This window comes from Chinchilla lanigera, unplaced genomic scaffold (genome assembly GCF_000276665.1).
Source record: "Chinchilla lanigera isolate Chin_1 unplaced genomic scaffold, ChiLan1.0 scaffold00040, whole genome shotgun sequence".
Taxonomy (NCBI): Eukaryota; Metazoa; Chordata; class Mammalia; order Rodentia; family Chinchillidae; genus Chinchilla; species Chinchilla lanigera.
The window spans coordinates 6,084,133-6,090,179 of NW_004955441.1; the positions used below are offsets into that span (position 1 = coordinate 6,084,133).

At 43.5% G+C, this 6,047-nt stretch overlaps 1 pseudogene; it reads left to right on the forward strand.

Annotated features, from left to right (window-relative positions):
* Window positions 1-855: 855 nt before the first annotated feature.
* LOC102012585 lies at window positions 856-5,702 on the forward strand (annotated as a pseudogene).
* Window positions 5,703-6,047: the final 345 nt, after the last annotated feature.

Sequence of the window (6,047 nt, forward strand, 5' to 3'; positions counted from 1 at the left end):
ATGTTTAATCGGCATAGCACAAAACCATGTACATTAGTGACAACAATAGGTAAAGACAGGCACTGGGAGGAGGGAAACAGGGATCAAAAGGGACTTGAAAGACCAATTCTGTCCTCACTAGCTGTATTTTGGCCCCAGTTCAGTCATTCAAAGTTGTTCTGTAGGGCTGGGGATGTAGCTCAGCAGTGTAGCGCCTGCCTGTCAAGCGCACAAGGCCCTGGGTTTGATTCCCAGTACCAAAAAAAAAAAAAAAAGTCCCACAACAGATGTCAAAAATAATCATAGTTAGGAATTTCAGCATAGATGAAATATTTCCTTCCTATTATTTTAAGTATGTGGAACAAAAATGTGCATGTCCACATGGGGAAACAGTATTGTAGCATCTCATTCGTGGGCACTATTTAAACATGAAGGTCAAGACCAGTACCTTCTCCCATATCAGGTCTCTCCTTGTGTACAATTGTGTTTTCTTTTATTTTATCCTTAATAGGTGGTGACTGAGAGGATTTATCAAATTCAGTTTAATAAAGAAGCGCTATGAGACATTCACCATGACTGTAGGCATGGTACTTGTTTGTTATAAGAAAGGCAGGTTAGGGGTGGGGATATAGCTCAGCGGCACAGCACCTGCCTGGCAAGCATGAGGTTGTGAGTTCGATTCCTGGCACTGAAAAAAAAATATAAAAAACGAAAGGCAGGTTATTCCTCATCATAATACCAGCAATAATATTTTTAAAGAGCACAAACATAGTCTAAACTGTGCCAAAGAAACCAATACATGAGCTATTAATACCTTTCATGATGTTTATATGAGAACCGGGGAGCAGGGCTTGTAGCCACTCTGGAGAGCTGAAAATGGCAGCGATTAAGCACTACATGCAGAAGATTGATATGCGGCTGCTTTCAAAACTGAAGTCAGGAGAGCTCCAGGAAGGCGCTACAGATTCAGGTACAAACACAGATGCCTGGGGAGGGAGGTAGAAAAATAACGAGTCTCTGGTAGAAAGACAGGAAGTGGATATTATGTGCTAAAGTAACTACTGGTGAGCAGTTGAGATTGGAAAAGAGGGACTGAGCTAAAGTTAGACTTGGGAAGGTGAACATGATCCGCTGAAGCAAGGAAATGACCAACCCGGTGTGAGCCAAGAAGGAGGAAGAGGAAATTAGGTAACAAAAGGACAGGAATAAAAAAAAAAAAAAAAAACAGCAGAGCTGGGCATGGGGGTACACACCTGCAAACCTAGCATTTGGGAGGCTGAGGCAGAAAGATCACCATGAGTTCAAGGTCAGCCTGGGCTACACGATGAGTTCCAGGAACTATACTGTGAGACTGTAACTAAAAGAGAGAGACAGACAGACAGAGAGACAGACAGAGAGACAGAGAGAGACAGAGAGGGACAGAGAGAGACAGAGAGACAGACAGAGACAGAGAGGGACAGAGAGGAACAGAGAGGGACAGACAGACAGAGAGACAGGCAGACAGATAGCTAAACAGAGACAAAGAGAAAAAGGAATGTATTTGATTCTGGAGAATCTGAATCTACTCACTAAAAAATGTTCCCAAACTCTACAAACAAGGAAATGCAAAATAAGATCTTCGTTTCCAGCCTATCCTTTCCGACATCGGCTAAAGCAATTCCCTAGGCAACAGCTGGGCCAGCTAGTCCCCCTTAGGGGATCAGGAGGATAAAAGGATACAGATAACCAAGGCAAGAGGAAATATAAAGGACAATGACAGCAAATACCTAATATAAGAAAGACTTAGGAGATGCAGCCAGGAAAGCACAGAGAAGAGCACAGCATCTGCAGTGGGCTGGACACCTGCTTGACTAAGCCTGGGAGGACTGACACTGGATTGCAACAGTGATCACACACGAAACCTCACTTGTAGATGGTGGCTCATTTGACCACCAGGATCATTTGCAGTTCAGTGAATGCAAGTGAGTTTCATTTGTTTGTTTCTGTGATGCTGGAGATTGAACCCGGGACCTCATGCATGCTAGAGGAGTGGCCTTCCGCTGAGCTACACACAGACCCAGCCCTGAACTGTGGGACTTAAATCTAAGACTGTACTGATTCCTCAGAGAGTACACCTAATGCTATGGCACTGAGCACAGTCTCCCAACCCACCATGGGTACACAGGGAGCTCTCCTCGCCTGCCAGAGACCTCTGTGCTGGAGGGGTAAACAGTAGTGAGCCTGAGCATAAAGGAGATGTTAAAAATAGCATTCTGTGCTAGGTGCAGTTAAGTAAAGAAATGAAAGCCTCAATGTATCATGCATTTACAATCATTTATTAGGTCTGAGAACCAAAACACTTCTAGAACAAGGCAGACAGCGTTCCTGGTGGCCATAGCTTCCGACACAATGATATCAAGAAAGAAAAAGGTCTTTAAAGACCCTCCTGCCTTGCTGAGACCTGGTTGAAGTTGGAACTTATCTCTTCACTAAATTTCTTAAGTAAAGATTAGTAAGGTCCCTGAGGAAACACCGACCATCTAAAAAGGACAGGCAGATATTTTTCAACTCTAAAATCATCTCTAAGAAAAATGTCAATAAGCAAAATAATTGCCCTGGTTCCATGAAGCCCAGGAGTAACTGCACAAAAGATAACCGGACTTAAAATCAAAGCAAATGCCTTTGTTGCACAGCCTACCTTGTCTCTTGAAGGCATACATTTTTTTATGACTACCCTTCAATAAATCTTACCTAGATCTCTTTTTTTGAGACAGAGTCTCGCTATGGAGCCTAGGCTGGCCTCAAACTCATAGTGATCTTCCTGCCCAGCCTCCTGAGTGCTGGAATTACAGGCATGCGCCACCATGCCTGGCTACTACCTAGATTTCTGCACAGCCACCTATGTGTCTTGATTGACTATTTTTTGTTTGTTTGTTTTGTTTTTTTGAGACAGAGTCTTGCTATGTAGCTGAGGCTGGCCTTCAACTCACTATGTAGTCTAACCTGGCCTCAAACTCATGGCAATCCTCCTGCCTCAGCCTCCCAAGTGCTGGGATCACAGGCTTGTGCCACACACCTGGCCTGACTGAATTCTTTCATCAAGTACACAAAGGACCAGGGAACAAGGGCTGGTTCTTCACAGTGTCAGAACCTGGCTTCTTGGTGACATCTCTTGACGTCTGCAGACCTTCAGCAGGTCCCTCTACAGGTAGACAGCTGTAACCTGTGGAGGTTGAGCAAAAGTCATCGTTAAAATTCATAGGCCACGTCTAATAAGTGCATGTGGACGCAATCTAATCTTGAGGGGGAAATAAGGTTATCCCAATATTTTAAGTGGAATAACAATTGACAATACAATTACCAATTGATAATGTTTTTGTTAGGTTAATTTAGGCTGACAGTAATAGGGGACACAACCAAAATTGTCATCAACAAAAAAGAGAGAGTAATCGTTTATACAGTACAGCCATAAGTGAAAGGTACGAGCCGGCATGGTGGAGCACGCCTGTAATCCCAGCACTTGGGAGGCTGAGGCAGGAGGATCTTCATGAGTCTGAACCAGCCCAAGCTATAAAGTGAGCTCAAGGCCAGCCTGAACTGCATAGTGAGACCCTGTCTCAAAAAGACAAAAAAAAAGTGAAAGGTAGGATGCTTCCAGGGTCAGTTACTTCACTATTCAGTGATAACATAAGAAAGCAATGGAGGGGCTGGGGATTTAGCTCAGTGGCACAGCGCCTGCCTGGCAAGTACAGGGTCATGTGTTTGATTCCCGGTACCAGAAAAAAAAAACAACAAAAAAAAGGAAGCAATGGAAATTTCTTTTCCTTCCAATTTTCTGCTTCTCCTTCTATTGACTGAATATGGTTTACACATGTATCCCCGATAGCTGCAAACTGGCTACTGATAAAGACCCAAGAATGTGAACAAAAGAGGGTCTATTTCTAGCCTTGAATCTCTTTATGATCATCAGAAGAAAAATTTCCCAGGCCCCGTTAGATTTTCTCCCAGTTTTATGGCTCAGAATGGCTATCTATGCCCATTGCCAAACTAATTTCTGTCAAAGAAAATGGACTTGCCATAATTATATCGATACAATTGTGAAGCCAGATCTCCCTGTATGACATAAGTTGCCTGATACCTGAACATAACTGGGATGTCCTTAGCAAGAAAAGGAAAGATGCCAGATGCGATGGCGCATGCCTGTAATCCCACCACTCAGGAGGCTGAGGCAAGAGGATCACTGGTAGTTCGAGGCCAGCCTGGGCTACATAGTGAGACCCTGTCTCAAAAAAAAAAGAGGATGGTGGGGAGAATGACCAATGGAGAGGCAGCCCATAGTGTCTGTCATGGATAGAAACACTGGACAATAACCCACTTGCTATATTTCTCCCCCTTCCACCATTTGGGCATAAATGAAGTAATGAAGGCTCTACTACAATAATAAACCTTGAGGGCCAGGTGCTTGCGAGCACCTTCCTGGTAAGAGCGAGGTTGTGAGTTCCGTTTTCCATACCAAAAAAAGAATCATGCAATCACCAGAGACATTAACATGAGCCCTAGTGCCTTACATTGAAACACACCACCATTGCTCATCTTCCTGTTTCTTGAATCCAGAAATTATCAACATATAAAGAGGAAAGGTCTGTTTTGACCCTCCGTATCAGACAACTCATGGCTCAGAGGCAAAAGAAACAGGGCAGTCTCATTATACCCTTCGAGGGTGTAAGCCTTGGACCTACAGACCTTTCACACCCCCACGCTAAAGTTCCCACCGTCTCCCAATAAGCACCATCATGCGGGGACCAAGACTTTATCACAGGGATCTTTGGGGAACACTGAAGATTGAAACTCAAAGCAGCCGAGAAGCATAAGCTACACCACTGGTGGTGGTGAAGGACCTTTCGGTCATCTCAAAGTCCTAGCCAAGGGCTGTTCTTGGCCTTCCTTTGATCTGGGATATTTATAGTCAGCCGGTTTCTAGGAGGCACTGTTACACGGTTGAAAATCCTGTGTATTTTATTGCCACATACGTGCTTATGATACAGTTCCCTATAACTTAAAGTGACTTGAATAAGTGTTTGATTGGTTTTGTTTTTGTGTTTTCCGGTACCGGGAATCAAACTCATGACCTCGCGCTTGCCAGGCAGGCGCTGTACCGCTGAGCTAAATCCCCAGCCCAAGTGTTTGATTTTATTCCTCCAGAAAATTAATTTATCCAGCCGATCCAGGGTTGAGAGACTGAGAATGAGATCTACAGATTTGTTTTCTTCGGCACTTACATAATTGGTCTATGAAGTGATTTTCTTTGAATTCCATATTAATTTTAACATTTAAAAATCAACGCCAGGGACTCGTGGCCACGGCCGCCGCTCCAGAGCCCGGCGAGTCTGGGAAGGGGAAGCCCTTTAAACTCCTGGGAATTTTAGATGTTGAAAACGATCCCTGTGCACGGGACCCAGTATTGCACGGTTCATTAGGATCTGCTGTGGCTGGACTTGGATACTTTTTGTTAACTAGCAGAATTAGAAGATCATGTGATGTTGGGGTAGGAGGATTTATCGTAGTGACTTTAGGATGCTGGTTCCATTGCAGGTATAACTATGCAAAGGAAAGAATCCAGCAAAGAATTGCCAGAGAAGGGATGAAAAATAAGATTTTATATGAAAGCACTAGCCTTGATCCTGAAAGAAAACAAACCAACAGCAGCAGCTGAGCAACTTGAACATAGGAAACCAAAACAGAACTCCTTGGAGTCAGTGTGAACAATGTTGGGATCAACTACACAGAGCATTTTATACATACAATCTGAAAACCCTCAACTGAGTAAATGAAGTGTGTGTAAACCATAAAAAAAAACAAAACAAACAAAAAAAAATCAATACCAGGCATGGTGACACATGCCTGTAATACCAGCACACAGGAGGCTGAGGCAGGAGGATCGCTGCGAGTTCTAGGCCAGCCTGAGCGACAAAGGGAGTTCAAGACCAGCCTGAACTGCATAGCAAGACCCTTTGTCAAAAAGACAAAAATAAATAAATAAATAAAAATAAAAACATTGTACATATTTTTAAAAATAAGATTTCTGGATT